Source organism: Balearica regulorum, chromosome 10 (genome assembly GCF_011004875.1).
Source record: "Balearica regulorum gibbericeps isolate bBalReg1 chromosome 10, bBalReg1.pri, whole genome shotgun sequence".
NCBI classification, from domain to species: Eukaryota; Metazoa; Chordata; class Aves; order Gruiformes; family Gruidae; genus Balearica; species Balearica regulorum.
In genome coordinates this window covers 2,907,193-2,924,477 of record NC_046193.1, presented here as the reverse complement: position 1 = coordinate 2,924,477, position 17,285 = coordinate 2,907,193, and the positions used below count along the sequence as shown (strand labels likewise).

The 17,285-nt window shown below is 39.3% G+C and overlaps 1 protein-coding gene across 3 annotated transcripts in view; it reads right to left on the bottom strand.

Moving 5' to 3' along the window:
• Positions 1-17,285, bottom strand: part of VGLL4 (vestigial like family member 4) — a 90,532-nt gene that overhangs the window by 26,564 nt on the left and 46,683 nt on the right. The gene's annotated exons all lie outside the window — the stretch shown is intronic.

Sequence of the window (17,285 nt, the reverse complement as noted above, 5' to 3'; positions counted from 1 at the left end):
TCGCAATGAAACACGCTTTGTTCCTTTTCTTATGGTTGTGGTTATAAATTCCAGGCCTACAGTTCACATTTATGCCAAATATTCAAGATCTAAAACTGAATAAACGTTCAAATTCTCAAATGATTCCTTTTATAAAAAGCGGTCCAAAACAAGCTTGTCTGGTATATAACTATGCAAGGTAAAAATTAGGGAAAAAATTGGAACTTGCTGATGCAAGTGTAAGTTTGTCCTTAAATGTCCTTCTCTATACTTTTAAACTATGCTTGGAGCAATGAACAAAAGAGCACACTTCTTCAGCACAAGAAATCACAAAATCTCAATTTTAAGAATGCTATTTTTCAACTAGGCAGACTGGTGGTAGAGTACTGAGCCGATTATAAATGCCATATAATCTAACACGTATCAGAAAATGCCATTCACAGCATGTGGGAGCTGTGTATAAATAATTCTAGAAATGATACAATTAGCTTGCACATAAACACATTCACGTATTGGTACTACGCATGCATTAAAGTGTGACCACAGTACTTTTTCAATTAAGTGTCTCACTAAATGTACAGCCTAACAGTGCTGCATTTCACCCGCAGTTACGGGCTTTACTAGAACTCACGTCCATAGAGCCACAGGTCATATTTAGACTTCAGAGGGATTTAAAGATGTTAAAAAAAATGCTTTTGGGCCTTCATAAGGGGCTTGGAGAGGAGCTAAATTAACCAGGGTTACCTATTCTGGTAATATCCCTGAAATAGCCACTTTTGCTAGAGTTTAAAATTTGTATTTTTCCTACACTGCCAGCAGCATTTTGTTTTCTACATGGCCATAATTTCCAGAACTAAAATTAGGATGAAGTTAACTCCATCTACAACCCTGAGGTACCTGACAATGGAAATCTTTGTATGCCACCACACATTTTCACATCATCGCCGAGGCAGATGATTTATAAAACCTTGCCCTAATTCCACACACGACAAATACTATTTTGTTGGAAAAAGAACGAGTGAGGAGAAAACCTCCTGAATGTTTACCAGTAAAAATAAGCATTTTGCCAATTTAGTCAGCATAACATAAACTAGCAAATATACACTGACCTATAATATACCACAAGTCATGATTTCTATTAAAGACTCTGGCACCAAATCTAAATAGGAACTTTCCATCTCGGCTCTAAATAGTAGAAACTGTGCTCTACTGCAAATGCGCTAAGACAGGCATCCCGTCCCTCTCCTCTTCGAAACAACCAAAGCGTTCATTGGGAAGCCCCCCACAACTTCTCTAATGTCACAAGAGAAGCTTTTATCAAAAAGACCTCTCCTATGAAATGATCTTCCTATCAGTAAAATTTCTGTATTTTTTTTTTTGTTCAGCCTTTATATTTTGCCAGTAGAAACCTCCACCTACATAGTGTTCATATTCTAAACTTTAGAAGTAAACCACATCATACCAGTTTCTCTCAGTGAGGAATCTCCCTCACTTCTATCTTTGGGGGGAAAAAAAAAATTAATACCAATGTCAAAAGATAAAACTTTCACCTGCTAACATTTGTGATACTTTCATCCCACCCATATGCAATCACTCTTCCCTCTACAGTATCTCAGATGACTTCTGAAGACTCAAACACAAAACTCCATTACAGGAATTACAATTCCATGTAGGCACCAACCTCCTACTGACTTCTCCTGAGCAACTCCTGACAGGAACACGGGCAATTGATATCAATGTAAAGCTAACTCTGGTGTTTACAAAAGACAAAAAGCTCTACACATTGTCCAATTTAGTAAGTTAGAAACTTTTCCTTTTTCCCAAACAGCAGCTAGGAGCCTGACACAATACGATTACCTCAATGGTTTTTTTAAAAATAAAAAAATAAAAAAAAATTAAAATAATTCATCTTCTTAGATGTATGGTAACAACAGCATTTATATATCAACATCCACATTGAGTACAAAATCTGGTAAAAATGCTATTGCTATCATATGTTGGAAATAAAGAAACCCATTTTAAAGAAATTTAGCAAAGAAAGGAATGGGTTCTAATTAAAGTCTGTCAAATTTGGTAACGCATTTTCCTAATAAAATTGTAAAGTAACGTGGTAATTATGCAGGTGACACCAAGGCCCTTGGATACACCGGACAGTTCTGGTACGTTCCCCTGCAGCAGCACAGAGCCATGCGGCCAACATTAACAAAAGCTGAAACAGATGGCGGCGGTGCGCAGGCAGGAGCGGTAAGAGCTCTTACAGGACAGGCTGGAAGATGGTAAGCACCTCCTCAGGAGGAGATACAAGCGGCCAGTGCTCGGCATCTTGGATAGCCCACCATCTTGGACAGCCCACCATCTTGGACAGCCCACCATCTTGGACAGCCCACCCTGCAGGCACGAGGCAAGCAGAGAGCAATACCAAACAAGAGTCCAGATAATGGGGCAAGATCAAGGGGAAAAATAGCTCCTCACCGTTTACGGGGATAAATTGCATATTCATACACTGTATTTGTACTGCACCGGGAGTTCTCATGTGGCCTGTAAGTTTGATTAGGGCTAAACCTGCTTTTTATTTAAATAAAAAGGCGACTTCTTTCCCCAGTACTTTCCTCCTTACCAAACTTGAATTTAAAGCAGAGGGGGAGAAACCACAGCGGAGTCTGCCCCACCAAACGCTGGTTTAGCGACTAGGCTTGTCTCCCCCAGCTGACCACACTCCATGGTAACCAGACTCGCATCACACAGCTGGCAAGACAACACTCTGATAAAACAACTGTGTTTTATAAAATTCCCCAAGTCCAAACTCCAGTCTTCAAAATTCATTACTGTGACGGCTTGTGTCTGCACTGCAACTGAAAGCAGAGATAGCAAACACATTTATTGTGCCTCTCATAATACTTCTCTTTGTTTCAGTTAGCAGCTGGTGTAAGGCACTCCAGATCTCCTGCTTTCCAATAGTTCTACTTATAACTATTCATACTAGTCTTTTTTTTTTTTTTCTTTCCCTTTTTTTATTAAAACTGTTAGGCAACATGATAAAGCACAGACAAGCTAAACAGAGATAACAACGTGACGTAGTGTCTGCCTGTACAGCAGTTCTGCGGTAGTGCACTCAGTTGACAGAAGTCCACGCAGTCAGCAAGAACGTTCTTTATTTTAACCACTTACAGCTTAAACTGAAAGCGATTCAAATTAACACATGCAAACTAAATGTTTGTAAAACCAGCGTGGCTCTTTTCAGACATATACAACACCAGGATAGTTCTCAGCAAACAGCGGATCTTCAACTCTGTTTGCGTTTCTCTGGCAGTTCAGTCAGCAGTATCCGCATCCCTACTGAAACATCCACGCAATACAAACATCGCAACAGCAAAAGTCATGTTTTTACAAGTGTGGATTTGATAGCAAGACACCAGAGAAGTCTTAAAATATGTCTGAGAACTCCAGGAGTTACCAAAGACTGGAAAAAAAAATATACACTATTTTGGCAGCTAGCTTCCTTCCTCTCTGACCTATCAACTCAGTGTGGGCTGCAGTAAGACATGGCTACCATATCCTATTCCCCCTCCAATTTCCTCTCTCCCGCTGGCTACTATTAATGCATAAAATCTGAGCATTAATTACAATCCAGAAATGACAGGCTTCATCTTTCCAACTGAAGATTGACATGATACAGACCTTAAGACAGTTGAAATAAAAGTCCTTTAAAGAAAATTCCAGCACTTCCCTTGCCCATTTTACTTTTCCATTCTGTGGCTGACAAATGGATTTGTCCACAAGAGTAAATTCCTGACACATTTGTAACTTTAAAAAAAATTAAAACAAACAAACAAAAAAAATCATCAGTTGTGGTGTCTGTCAACAGAGTCCTTACCTTTAAAGGTCTAGGACTGAATTACTGTGACCTGAGGCCACTCAATTAATACAATCACAGGCACGAGAGTTTAACAGACTTTAATTAACATACATTACACCTTTAATTACCTTTTCCAATGCCCATGCAGACAAAGTCTCATTAGTAAAAGGAGTTGCCTCATGTTCCTAGGGCCAGACATTCCCAGGAATCAATAGTACATGGCGATCTTCAAGGGCAGCTTTCTCTACTGACCCAAGATCAAAATTTAGCCCTCGTGACATGTGAAACATTTCTGCTGAAAAGCCAAGACATTCACAAAAGCTATATATATGTGAAAAGGATACTATAAAATTAAATTTATTTTCTATTCCTATATTCTAACAATCATGAGATTAAATTGCAAATAGATTGAAATGAATTTAGGAACTATTGCATGTTTTCTTCCACTATCGCAAACACAGAAGTCAGTCTGTGCCAACATAAATTGGGATAAATGGCATTAAAAAAAAATCCAATTCATGCACAAAAATCACATGATTTGAGATATCAAATACCAAGCAGGGAAGTCACCACAAATTACTCAATTCACCAAGTCATCAAAACAAGTTATCAAAAGAATCACAATACAGTCATATAGAATTAATCTGCAGATGTTGTCAGCTACCTAATTTGGGTATTACTTCACAGCATACTATACATTGTAAGAGGATTGATATCCCTGAAATTGTGAAATCCCCCAGAAATTAAATCTATGTGAAATAGTTAGACTACAAACAATCTTAAAAGTATGTAAGGCAGATTTACTTGAGTTGCTTGAGCAAAGAAAATGAATTAATCCATTCCGCCTCCTCAGTAGTAAATCTTTGGTTCATGAAAAAAGACATCCTAAGAAGCAGTCACAAATTATATTTATTTATATAATTGCTGACTATTTCTATAACACCCACTCAAAACAAACAAAAAAAAAATCCTTTATGTAAAGACATCATTTTGTACCACTACTTTATTTCTGGATTGCAGTTTCTATTAAAGATATGATTTAAACTGAGCTTAAATAAGATTTAATTCTGGAAAGCAGTCTGCCAAACGCCGTAAACAAAGTCACAGTAGTCTGTATTTCCTTTGTAGTATATAAACCAGGCCTACCTGGAGAGCATAATAAAACACAAAATTAAGTATTAATGAGAACAGCCTAATCATAAAATGCTGCTATGAAATTAGATCTTGGAAATATTTTTTATTATAATTGATAGGGTTCTTTCAGCAGCCAGCTTACTGATTCACTTATGTGACACATATTTTACCGACTTTCTTGTAATATGACAATAAGCTAATTTAGGGGAGACCAAAAAGTCACATACACATGTACAGAAAAATTGGCAAAGGCCTGCTCTCATCCATTTACAAAACATATGAAAAGCACTTACTCCTGGAACCAAGCTCTGGCTACCACTGTGCAGAGATATGTATGCCAGAAAACCCACGGCCAAACCCAAAATACAGTGATTAAATCGACTATTCTGTTCTGGCTCCTCCATCTGACCGTGCCTGCCAGTGAGGGACACGTTATGCTTGACATTGCCACCAAGAACATAAAATAGTGACCTCTGCGTTCAATCATCTCCACCCACTTTTCCCTCCTCTTTCGTTCAAAGGACTGCACAAAGAACTTAGGTACAGCGATATCGCTAGCAGGATGCAGGCATGCTTGCTTGAGGATCCTTTCAAAAAACACATATTGTTAATCAGAGCCGAGCAGCACGAGTTAAAGCAGATTTTAACTTAACAGGTCTTGACAATGCTGTATTTTATACAAAACACTGAATCGCAACGGGCAGAAAATGGCACAATTGCCTTCCCAACCTCACTGTAACTGTATTTGCTGTGTAAATGTACTGTGAAAAACCGCCTACATCATCTTATATTCTCTCTCATTGTATTGTAAAACCATAGCTGTACAAAACAGTACATGCCTACTCTCTATACATAAATTGATTCACATGGATAAGTATTTCAGTTCTACAAACCACTCCAGAAACATAAGAGAAGTGAAAAGTCTCTGCTGACCACTTAAACTACAATTGCAATAAATCCTCTTCACTCTGCTAACCAGGTACCAACTGAGTCTCCTCTTAATACAGTTTTGGTGCTGGGAAAAAAAGAAAAAGCTTAAAAAAGGATCTTGGTAAGTAAGCAAGACACTGATGGTATGGAAAGAAGAGGAGCTGCAGATACACCACAAAGAAAGCAGAATGGAAGAAATTTTAATGCTCTGGTCTGGCAGAGCTCCTTCATATCTCCTCTGACCAATTTCAATTTTCACACCTCAACAGTTGTGACTGTGGGGCTGTGTTCAGTTCCAGCCCAACAGTGAACTCAAGCTTAGCTCTAATTGTAGAGCGTGAGACTACTTCATAAATTCACGGATGTCCCTTTAAACTAGTGTCCTATTTAGCTAACTCCTGCAGTACCTGAGCTGAAAGTCTAAAAAATGTTCATTTTTTTCTGCTTGGAGTACCTGTACTCATGTAAACTACAGCTGAAAAAGATTCCAATTATCTGGCAGACAAGATTTAAATGCAATCAATGCTAAACTAGACTAATCTTCAGATAAACAGCACCAGGGATGTCTACAATACTTGTTAACATCAATGCTAAAAAAAGATTTCCCTCAGTTGAAGGCTAAGAATGGGTTTTTTGCTCAGGAAGCAAGGTTGCTCCCCAAACCAACTCCTTTCTGGGCCTTTTTGCCAGCTCTCCCAGGAAAAACCTATATCAAACATTGAAAGTCGGTTAAGAGGGACTAAAAATTAACACAAGTTATCACTTTATGTTTGCTCAGTGCATTACAGAGGCTCATACAGAGGAAAGGCAAGCTGCCAAGCTAAGCAGAGCGACCGAGTACAGAAAGCAACACGTGCCTTGCTATGGCCCTGTACTTGGGCCACCCGGCCCTGCCGAGTAATACGGGCCCTTGGTACGCAAGCAAGATGTAAAGGAATTATGGAACAGTGGCCTGTCCTACACAGATACACCATCGCTCTCTGGCTAGTCTTGTCCTGTGACTGCATACAGACACGCACAAGCCTTGTTCAGGTAAAAGCCACGACAGTCGATATACTGGCACGTACAGGAAACTGAAAAGAGCACCAGGCAGCAGCCCTGTTGTGTTAGAGACGTCAAACATGACAGTATCGCCTTGCTCAATAAGCTGACAAAGGTACAACTGCTCAACTCCTCGGCCTAATCGTACTTCCTACGTAGAAGGCTAGAGATTACTTTTATTTGGTGCAAGGGCATCCCAAGCAAGGGAGGGAATAAAGACAAAGGGAGAAGCATCATTTACGTTTTCTGCAGAAAACAGGAAATTTCACGTTCTTGCATTTGCTTAGAAAACATTGCATTAGTATTAACTGGTCAGCAAAAGACACACGACCCATTTAACTCCCTGGCAAAACATACTGCATCGTAAGAGCTGTAAGTAGTTCTGGTGTATCCCTACACGATACTCCATGTATACCAAGACTGAAATTTAGTCACTTAAGTTTCTTCTGTGCTAGGTAATGCTTTCTCCTCCGTGCAGTTGAAATCTCTAAAGATTCTAAGTGAGTGTCTGTGGGCTAGACCCATGGAGAGAGGTGAAGTTCCACCAGTCTCAGTGCCTTGAGATAAGACACCACCATTTTCACCTTGTAATCTGGCTGGAATGCTTATGGGACATGTACACTTGAGAAAGCAGTAAATAAAAGACCATGCTAATGGGTACAGTAATTCCCAATATAGAAAATAATTCCGGAAGATGTAATTCAAAGTGCCACCATGCAAAGTTTAAATAATAAACAGATCACCAGAATTCAGCTTAATTTTTTTGGAAAACTGTTATACGGCATGCTCTCACGCTTCTGATAAGTAGGTTTTAAGATTCACTTTTATCAAGTGTGAGAATGCGATTTTATTAGAAATGTAAAACCTGTGAATGAAATCTAACTGTAGGTCCACACGTTGCAGATGTTGCTTTCTGAAACAATGGCGGTTTCCAGATCCAGGTGTTTGTTCTTTTGTCACCCAGCCAAATGACTGTGTTACATAAAAGACGGCAAAGCTGAACTGATCAAAGACTAGCCTGTCTTCTAGCAGAAACAGGCAAAGCTAGAAGACCTGCCATCTATTTCAAAAGTAAATCAAAGTCACAGCAAGGTCACAACAGAAAAAAATCGTTAGATTGGGTGCTTCGGCAGTATTTCAACATACTAAATGATACCTTGTAACTACGTATTTTTGTGCAATGGTAAATAGAGACGAATAGGAAATTCAATTTGTGAAAGCACAAATTAGAATAATTCCTCCTAAGTAGACAGAAAACATTTGCAACTCTCCCTCTGGTTTTTTTAGATCCTGTTTCTGTTAGGGGACAGCAGGTCTGAAACAACACCTTCTGCTCCGGTGGCTGATGGTTCGCGGATATAACCCTGTGACATAAATTAGATTATTGCACTGGGTAATCAATGCCCCTTGTGGATATGAGCACAGTCAGTACGTTCTACGGCAGTGATGCTTAAGACATTGATTTTGAGATGTTTACTTGTAACGGGGTCAGATTAAAATGAAATCCGATTAATTGTGCACTGTTTCTTTCATATGGATTTGAAGCAAAAGGTGCTATGAAAAAGTAAAAAAAAAATAAATATATTCCACTTACTGAAATTGGAGCCTACTTTTAGATATGCTGCAATGTTTTATTGTAGTTTACCATAAACATGCTCCAAACACCTTTTCTCACATTATTCTCCTTTGCTACAAGTGGAAAAATTCAGAGTATCAATAAAAATGAGCTTTGTAAAGGAGCCGCAAAATCTGATATTGCATTTTCAAGCGATGTTTCTTTTATTTCCATTTTATTTTTCCCCAAATTCTCTACCTGGAAGGTAGAAGGCCCTCAAAGAGAGGATATAAATGCTGTATTTTTAAAATACAAACACAAAAGCAAATATATTCAAAATGTTAGGAAAAGATAAGCACATATGGGTGGCTCCCTTCAGAATGGATTTGGAAAAAAACAGGGTCACTGTTTAGACCAGTGCACTGTGTGCAAGTCAAGCAAGACGTCGTGCTAAGTTCCCTGACTGGACTCCTATTAGTAATATACAAGTGATCTCAAAATGGTAATTTTAAAAAAAAAAAAAAAAAAGCCATAAAAAGCAAAGAAGTCATCACACACACGTGGACACGCAACTAGGAGCTGCTGCCACCTTCCTGGTCACCAACGCAATCGTCTCTTCCTAAACTGAGGTGAAAAGAGCAAATTACATTTGGCCTAACGAACACGGGAAAAACTTAAATTTCAGTTTTGGTTTTGTGCTACCTGATTGCAGCCTGTCTGAAATGGGCTCGCTTATTAAAGGAACACAGAGCCCCTTCAACTAAGCTGGACAGAATATTGAAGACTTTAATCCACAGAGCATCAGAACAATTCCAACCCATCTCCCACAAAGAATCCATTGTAAAGAACAAAATCCCTTTGTCCTTCAAAATGGGCTCTGAAATCCCTTCTACGGAGGGGAAGCGAGAGAGCAGTGACAACTGTGCAGGGCAGTCAAGCACTCTGAATCCAAGAGCAAACTACATGAGCCATTCAGATGAAAACAAGATAGTCTTTTGATCGTGCTATTTACATGGAAAATGAGGAGGACGTGTCAGCTTGCCAGTTCCTCATGTGCAGGAGTTTACTGTAACTGATGGCAATAGGTGAGACGTGACTCAGGCAGTAGAAGAGAATGAATTCAAGCTCATCGTAAGCACTACGAGCTTGGATAATATAGATCCTTCAACCCACTGGCTTTGCTTTGTTCGGAGACACAACCCAATAGTCTTCCTCAGCTGTTGCTCACAAGTAGTGTTTTAGTAACCACAAACTCATGAAGGTTTCATCTTCTAGAAAAGCCCAGAGAACAGTGTGGCTCGCAAGGTAGAGAGGAAAGGATGCCATGTAATTTCTCCAGGGTTACGAGTGCTGGTATAAAGAAACATACATAAAAAATCCAAAGTATTACCATTGTTCCTGAAAGGACTGTCCCCAAAGCAAACAGACAAACAGGGACACACCACCACTATGGAAAAGATAAAAGTAGTTTTGTTCCTCTGATATAGCAGTTTTTAATTTTGGCTTCATGACATGTGGCTAAGATTGTTGGGGGGGGGGGGGAACGGGGGAGGACACGACCAACGACCAACTTGCTGTAATGAGATCCACAGAAAAATTCAGGTAACCACAGAGTACAAGAGCTTGAAACCAGCGTTCCTCTAGGAGATTCAATTGTGAGAAACCTGGTACCAGAGAACATTATTATTTCCTCCTCAGAAGGTCTGAAGATACCAGGTCTGAATTAACACCCCTCCACTCCAACAGTCGACACTACCACACAGTGACCGAGATTGATAGAGGTTGTCAGGTTCAGAGAGAGAAAAGGGCAGAGAAGCCGATGGTGCTAAGGGATGGATGGGAACACTGTCTAAATCATAGCTGGGCTGCTTATTTCACAAGAAGGAGGCTGGTTTATGGTGCCAAGTTGCAGGGTCACTTAAAATAAATGTTCTCTCCAAGGGAAAGCTAAGGCAGGAAAGATAGAGGGAGGGATTGGGTTTGCTACCAAGAAATTACATGCTGCCTGGACAGCCTTTCTCACAGATTTCTGGGCACTCAGGGCAGGTTTTCCAGAACTCTTGGAAAAGCAAGGAACAAGCAGAAATTCATATTTTTGAAGTTATCTTGACAGTCATGGGACTGCAATGGGTAAGCAGTACCAAAGTTACACTCTACTTCTCAAAGACCTTTAATTAGGGCTTCGTCTTCCCCTATACCTACTAGTCTTTAGCTGAATTTCCCTTTTGATTAACTTAACTCCAGGCTCCTTGTTTATTTATTTCAAAGTTGCAGAAGCAACTCCTTCCTGATGAAACACAGAAAAGACAGGGAAGAACAGATGGGTTGATAAAACAAAAGTAACAAAAAATGTCAGTTGTATATCTGTGTCCCACCATTCACAAGATGCTAGCTCCACAGGATCCAGAAATCGCATCTCTCACTACATTACTATGGTATCACTCTCCAGTTAATTATCTGTTAAATCCTTCCCTATTTTACTTGAATGATGCACATCCTCCACACTTCTGCAGATCTCTACCCTCCATCAAACATTAAAGATGTTCCACCCCATAATTAAGCAGGCACTCTATTAAATACCACTGTGAATTTTTTAATGGAACCAAACAGCCACTTCAGGGGGCAGCGAGACACCGTATTAATTAAAATGGTTTGGAAGCGCTGCTTTAGGTCATAAATGGGTTATCAGCTTGCCTGTTGCCGAGCCGAGCATTGCATGACCACAGTAGGACTGCTATTTAATTGAAGTTTCTTATCCCAACTCATCTTCAGAAGAGAATATAAAATTAACTGCCAGCATCAGTGGGCAAACTCCTTTTATGCAACTCAACAAGCCTGAAGTATGAAAGAACAGACCTGCAGAGGTCCTGCGGCTCAAATAGGGGAACTTAAAATTCTTCCATCCCACCGTTCTTTGTAAGAGCTCATTCCTTGAATCAGCTAAAAAGACTTAACTACTTCCACTGAAACAGATTTCATCACCTCAGTTTAGAAGAGGTCCACTATAGGTGAACCACAGTCACAAGAGATTTTAGTCCAAAAGCTCCTGTTCCCTCCATGACTGCTGACCAGAACACAAGCACCTAGTCCATACATCGTCCGTCCAAGTTTCAAAGATAAGAGGGTTTTATCTGTTTAGCCAATTAATTACAATTTTTATTTGCACATCTCCAGACAAACAGGTGAAAGCACTTTTTGTTTACTAACAGATCACAGTAAGGTTTAGCAGCTACGGCAAAGTAGTACAATCAAGGCCCTTTGAAAGTTGCTGTTGGCTTTACCTCTGACTTCTATGAATTTAACCAATTATAGCTCTTTTTTCCCCTCTGTAAATAAGGGTAACGTTCGCTATTTATTTCATGGTGGTAGCTGAACGTTGAATTAACTAGGCTTCTGTGAGTACTAGGATTCTGCAGAGAGCATTAAAAAATATATATACACAAATACGTTACAATGAGTATTACAATGTTTGTTATCATACTTGCTTCTAAATGGACTCATTGAGAAACACTTGAAACCAAATAGGGTAGTGTTCAATTCACTGTGCTACAAAGAAAACCTCAGCACATCCACAGATTAGCTGTTATGGCAAGCATAATGTACCTCAAAGCAGTTACAGTCTCCGAAATTAGGACGTTGAAGGATTTTTAAAGGAAGAGAGCGTACTTTTTTTTGCTGATGAACTATTGAATGTGTAACAGTGGTTAGAAGAAGCTTCTTCTAAGAGACAGAAACTAGTCAAGTGTCTGTAAACACCATTGCTAATGCTGGAATTCCTATTTTTGACACCTTTGGTAAACAGCTCAGTACGATGCCTACAGCAAGACAAGAGCAAAGCGTTCACCTCTTTAACTGCAGCCACTGGTTTTAGAGTATTCAGCAGGAAAAGTGTGCATGTCAGCATTCTCCCAGCTGGCTCTATGAGATTTAATTTACGCCAACCACAGAGTGACTGCGATAGCTCTCCGAGATGCCACAGCATGAAAACTGAAGGGTGGGGGTTAAACAAGCAGCAATGCACACCAGATGTCTGAGCAGGACATCTAAAAGATCCAGAGCACAAGGAAGCATATTAAAAAAAAATCCCCTTCAATGCCATAAATATTTATACTAAATCCAAGAAACTGGCTGAGTTCAAACTTGTTCTATATGAATCATACAGCAGTTCCCTCACTCCATCTTCATTTAATGTGTTCTGTGTAAAACCACCACAAAGGAGGTGCCATAGTTATGTCAACTTTTTTTTTATATATATATGCTAAGAGGACTTTTTGTAGGGCTTCTGCTTCAGAACAGATTACTTTCCAAAGAACATAAACAGGACAACTAAATAGTCTTATTTTATTTGGCTAGCTCTTGTGTGGCATTTACTGATCTTCCTAGATAATTTAGATTCATAGAAATAGTTTCCTTTGACTGTACAGTTTTATTTTCTTCATACAGCCATTTAATTACAATTAACAATGTATCACAGAGAAACCAACTCCTATTTAGTAATCTGGAGCCAAGAAACAATAGTTTTCTGAAAGGTTCTGCTCTGAAAGCGTCAAAATCTGCTCATTTTACAAATATCTAGATTTACTTTTGGAAGTGAGAACTCCTAAACATTAACAATTAAATAACAAAACTGGAAGTCACAATACCATCTCTAAAGTGCAACCAGAGTGCACTAATGCCAGGTGTAAAACAAGTAAATACTCATTCCCAAAAAAGACAACAGCTATTGCAAAAGATCCACTTGGCAGCTTCGGTTTTACTACTTCTTATGTGAAGGACTGCTGGGCTGGGCACTCTGGAGATGGTAACTACAAAGGCTATTGCCAATCTGCTGTTCTGTGATATTTGGTTAAGATAAAACATAATAAATATTTCAGTATTGGCTTATATTCCTGTACAGCAGTGCCATTCCTATCCTGGGCAAAAAAGATAGGCTTATCTACTAAATATCTGACTTCTAACTGCAACCCATACTTATAGGCAAAAAAACCTATTTCTGCATGCTGAGGAATAAATACTAAGTCTTGCAAACTAGGGAGGTGCAATGCTGAGTGGTTTCCATGCCTGCACTGTCAAATGGGTTTCCAGGAAAAACTACTGCTTTTTAAACACAACTGGTTCCAAACTTTTCCTGGGAGAGCAAATATATTTCCTGGAACCTGCTAGCAACGTTTGGAAGAATAGGAGGAAAGTTATACACTACGATGCTTGATTCTCACAGTTGACAAGGAACACTCCAAAATGATGAGGAGTGAAAAAGAACATGTCTTAAAATAATCAAAGATAGACGCTTGTAACAATGTGTATTATGAAAAGACAGGAACCACATTTTTTGGGAAGGAACTAAGCTGGCACTTACCTGCTGAAGGTATACTTGCTTTCCTCCTCCTATGCACAAAGGCTGCAACATTCCACTTTATCCCAAATATTATCGACCTCCATCTATATACACTACATCGTGGATGATCTTTTCCTCCCAAGACAAAATGAGGCACAAAGTGTCACAGCATTTTTGGAGGGAAAAGCACAGTGCACTACTACGTTTAACAAGTTCTTGTTTTTAATGCTAGCAACAAAAAAGTTAAAAAGCGAGGAAAAAAGAGAAGTGTTACTGTAAAAAATCTGGTACCAAATGGTGCCACGAAACTTAGGTAAAGGAAACATTCCAAACTCTGTTGCACACTTTTTTCCCCCAGACCCGTATTACTTTTTACCTAAGATTTTCAGGACCTACATTCCTGTTAAAACCAGGTATCTACAGGTCTTTGATGAAGACTCACCGCCTCACTGAAGTTTCTGGATGACTTTTTCTTTGGCTAGAACCAATGCTGTGGTGGTCCCATCATTACTTCAACTTCACCAAGGCTATACAAGAAAAAGTGGTATGGAGCTCTTTCCTAACAACTGAAATGTTCCAAGCTTGCCTTACCTTAGAACCAGTGCCAAACTACTGTTGATGTTAAGAATAAAATTCTTCCAACTCCATCCATCTGTAACATGAGGTTTACAAGTTGATGGAGATAGCCCTAATTAAGAGCTCAACTGCCTGTTCAAAATTGCACTTGTGCTGGATGATCTATGGCCTCTCTTTCCGTCCCACCAAGGCTCCTCAGGTACATGCCAGTACACGCCGAGCTACATGCGCCATTACATCAACTCGTAGAGATAGGCATGAGAACGTCAGCTCACTCTTAAAAAAAACCTGTTAGATCAGCACCAAAGGAGATCTGCCTCCAGGAAATTAAACCTGCGCATCGTGGCACTCATGGTATATATGTTACTGCACCCGCAGTCTTGGCATAGTGCTAATACAACAACATCTAGCAGCGCTATATCACACAGCCAATTATCTTCCAAAGCGCATGGCTTTTACTGAAAGGGAAAGGAAACAATGACTCTGTGTGTCCAGCAATCGTTCCGTGCTGATTTGTAAAGTAATTTTCAGGGAGATGGTACCGACTCCATGATGAAGAAAAAATTGGTTGCCTTTAAAAAAAAGAAATGAAAACTAAACCAGTCATGATTCTTCAACACTGAAAAAGAAGTGTAACACCATTTTTGTAAACCTCTAGAAAGTTGTATTCATCACTACCTCATATTATTATCAGTGAAAAATTACAGGCTCTGTCCTGGCAGATTATTATTAGTGTAAACAACTTTGCTAAATTGCTTGGCACACTGTCTGCATGCAGCATGTTAAAACTCTGTGGTCTATTCAGCCAAAATCAAATATAAAGGCCCATCTGTATTAATCCTGAAGAAGAAATTAATAGGGAACTATTTTCATGCAAAGCAGATATTTAAAAAAAGGCAAACCCAATACATATGGATGAACTTTTTCATTCATAATTTTAGATGCCACACAATGAAGACCGTTGTTTAAGCTTTATTTTTTCTCTAACAGTTCTCCATACAATATAGTGCATTGTTCAAACTCTGGAGCAATTTAAGCTTTTTCAATGTCTCCTAAAATCCCTGGATTTATATCCAAAGAGACCTGGCACTGTAACAAATTTGACTTGTGAGTAACAAGTTACAGCCTTTAAGCAAATTGCTCATTAACACAGAATTCAACTCTCTGCTACAAACCTCACTACCTTTTATCTCAGAAAAAGTGTGCTGCCTATCTTATCTATTGAAAGTTGTGGGATAACGCACTGTTATATTTGGTTTTTTAATTTCCTTGTTTGAGTTCTCAGTACAAATGCTGAGCTAGCATCAAGGGTGAGGAGAACAACAGAACTCCAGAGGAAAAAAAAAAATGCTTAAGTATGACCCAAATCTATCTTGCCTTTGATGAATGAGGAAAATAAACTGAATTTTGATGTCAGTACTGAAAAGGATATTCCCCACTTCGTGCTAGGAGGAAATGACTAAGAAAAACCCAACTGTGAAGTTAGAGCTCTTTGTTTTTTCATGAAGATAAAAGACACTGAAGAAGCAAAACCCACAGAATGTTCTAAAATGGGGAACATTCTGTAGGTGCATCTTAATTGGCATGACTTTGAACAGGAATTTTACACTGCCTTACAAATAAGAGCACTTAAATCACCATGAAGGAGATTTTTCTCCCATTTATTATGCTACTAATTCTTAATAGAAGAATAGCGTTAAAGTCATTTTATATATTCAGAAACTAAACCAAACTTCGGAGTTAATAGGAGAAACTGATGTTACAAACCCAGAGTAAAATGCGAGGTCAGCAAAGAAAACTGATGGAAACTATTCCTTAGGACTTAAGAAAACAAGTTACATTTCATTCAAAAGCAAATGAAGTTAGCAGAATCTGTTTCAGGCTCCTTGTTTGATACCAAACATCTAAACTGGCCTTTCTGGGGCAGATACAGATATATTCAAAATGCCTCGCAGTGCCCTAAGAAGGTACATAGCTATGTAAGCTCAGTACTGCGGCCAACTTAATGCTTCATTGTTACAGGAAGTCAGTGAAATAATTATGTAATGTGCCACTAACTAATGTAAGCTGTCCTGAAACCAGAAAGGGGTGTTTTTCTATAAATCTGGATCCAATTTTCTTCATTAAAAAAAAAATTCCAGTCTTCTGGACTGTCCAGAGAACTCTGTATAACTATTTTGAGTGCTCCAAGTCTCATAACATGCCTGGGGGATTTCTTCGCATCTTATTGCATTTCTTTATACCTTTCCCAGCACGGCAGTTCAAGCCTTGAGAATGTAGTAATAACACAAAGCATTTGAAAATGGGAGAGAGAGGAAGGAAGGCAGAAATCCGCCTTCCAACACACAACCATCTGTGCACTCCCTCAGATAAACAACAAAATGAAACAAATCTTCTACGTGGAAACTGCACCTTCTCATACATATTCTATCGGAAACGAGGAGCCAAGACTTGCTAGACTGGCCCTGGACTAGGCAAAAAGCAGGATCACCTGCGATTTGTTTTGTTTAACTCGGAGCCCTCCTGCCATTACCTCACACACAAGGCCCTCGGAGAAAGAGTATTCAGCTCAAGTTAAGTGAGTTTCCACTGCAAAACAAGATGCAGATGTTCTACCTCTGAATACATGCCCGGATCAAGCGCTTGTCATTTGATAGGAAGCACTGGGAATGCCAGACTGGGACAGAATGGTTCTGCTTTGTGCAGAACCTGCACCTCAGCGAGGACGACGATCTCCCGAGAGTTTTTTGATGTCTCTGAACTCATTAGGAAGAAAACAGTGATATGAAAGCGCTGCTCATTAAACTGGCTGTTGTTGATCACTGGCAGCAAAGGCTTAGTAGCAGGATATCCCAAGTAGTCCTGCTAAAATTCAGCAT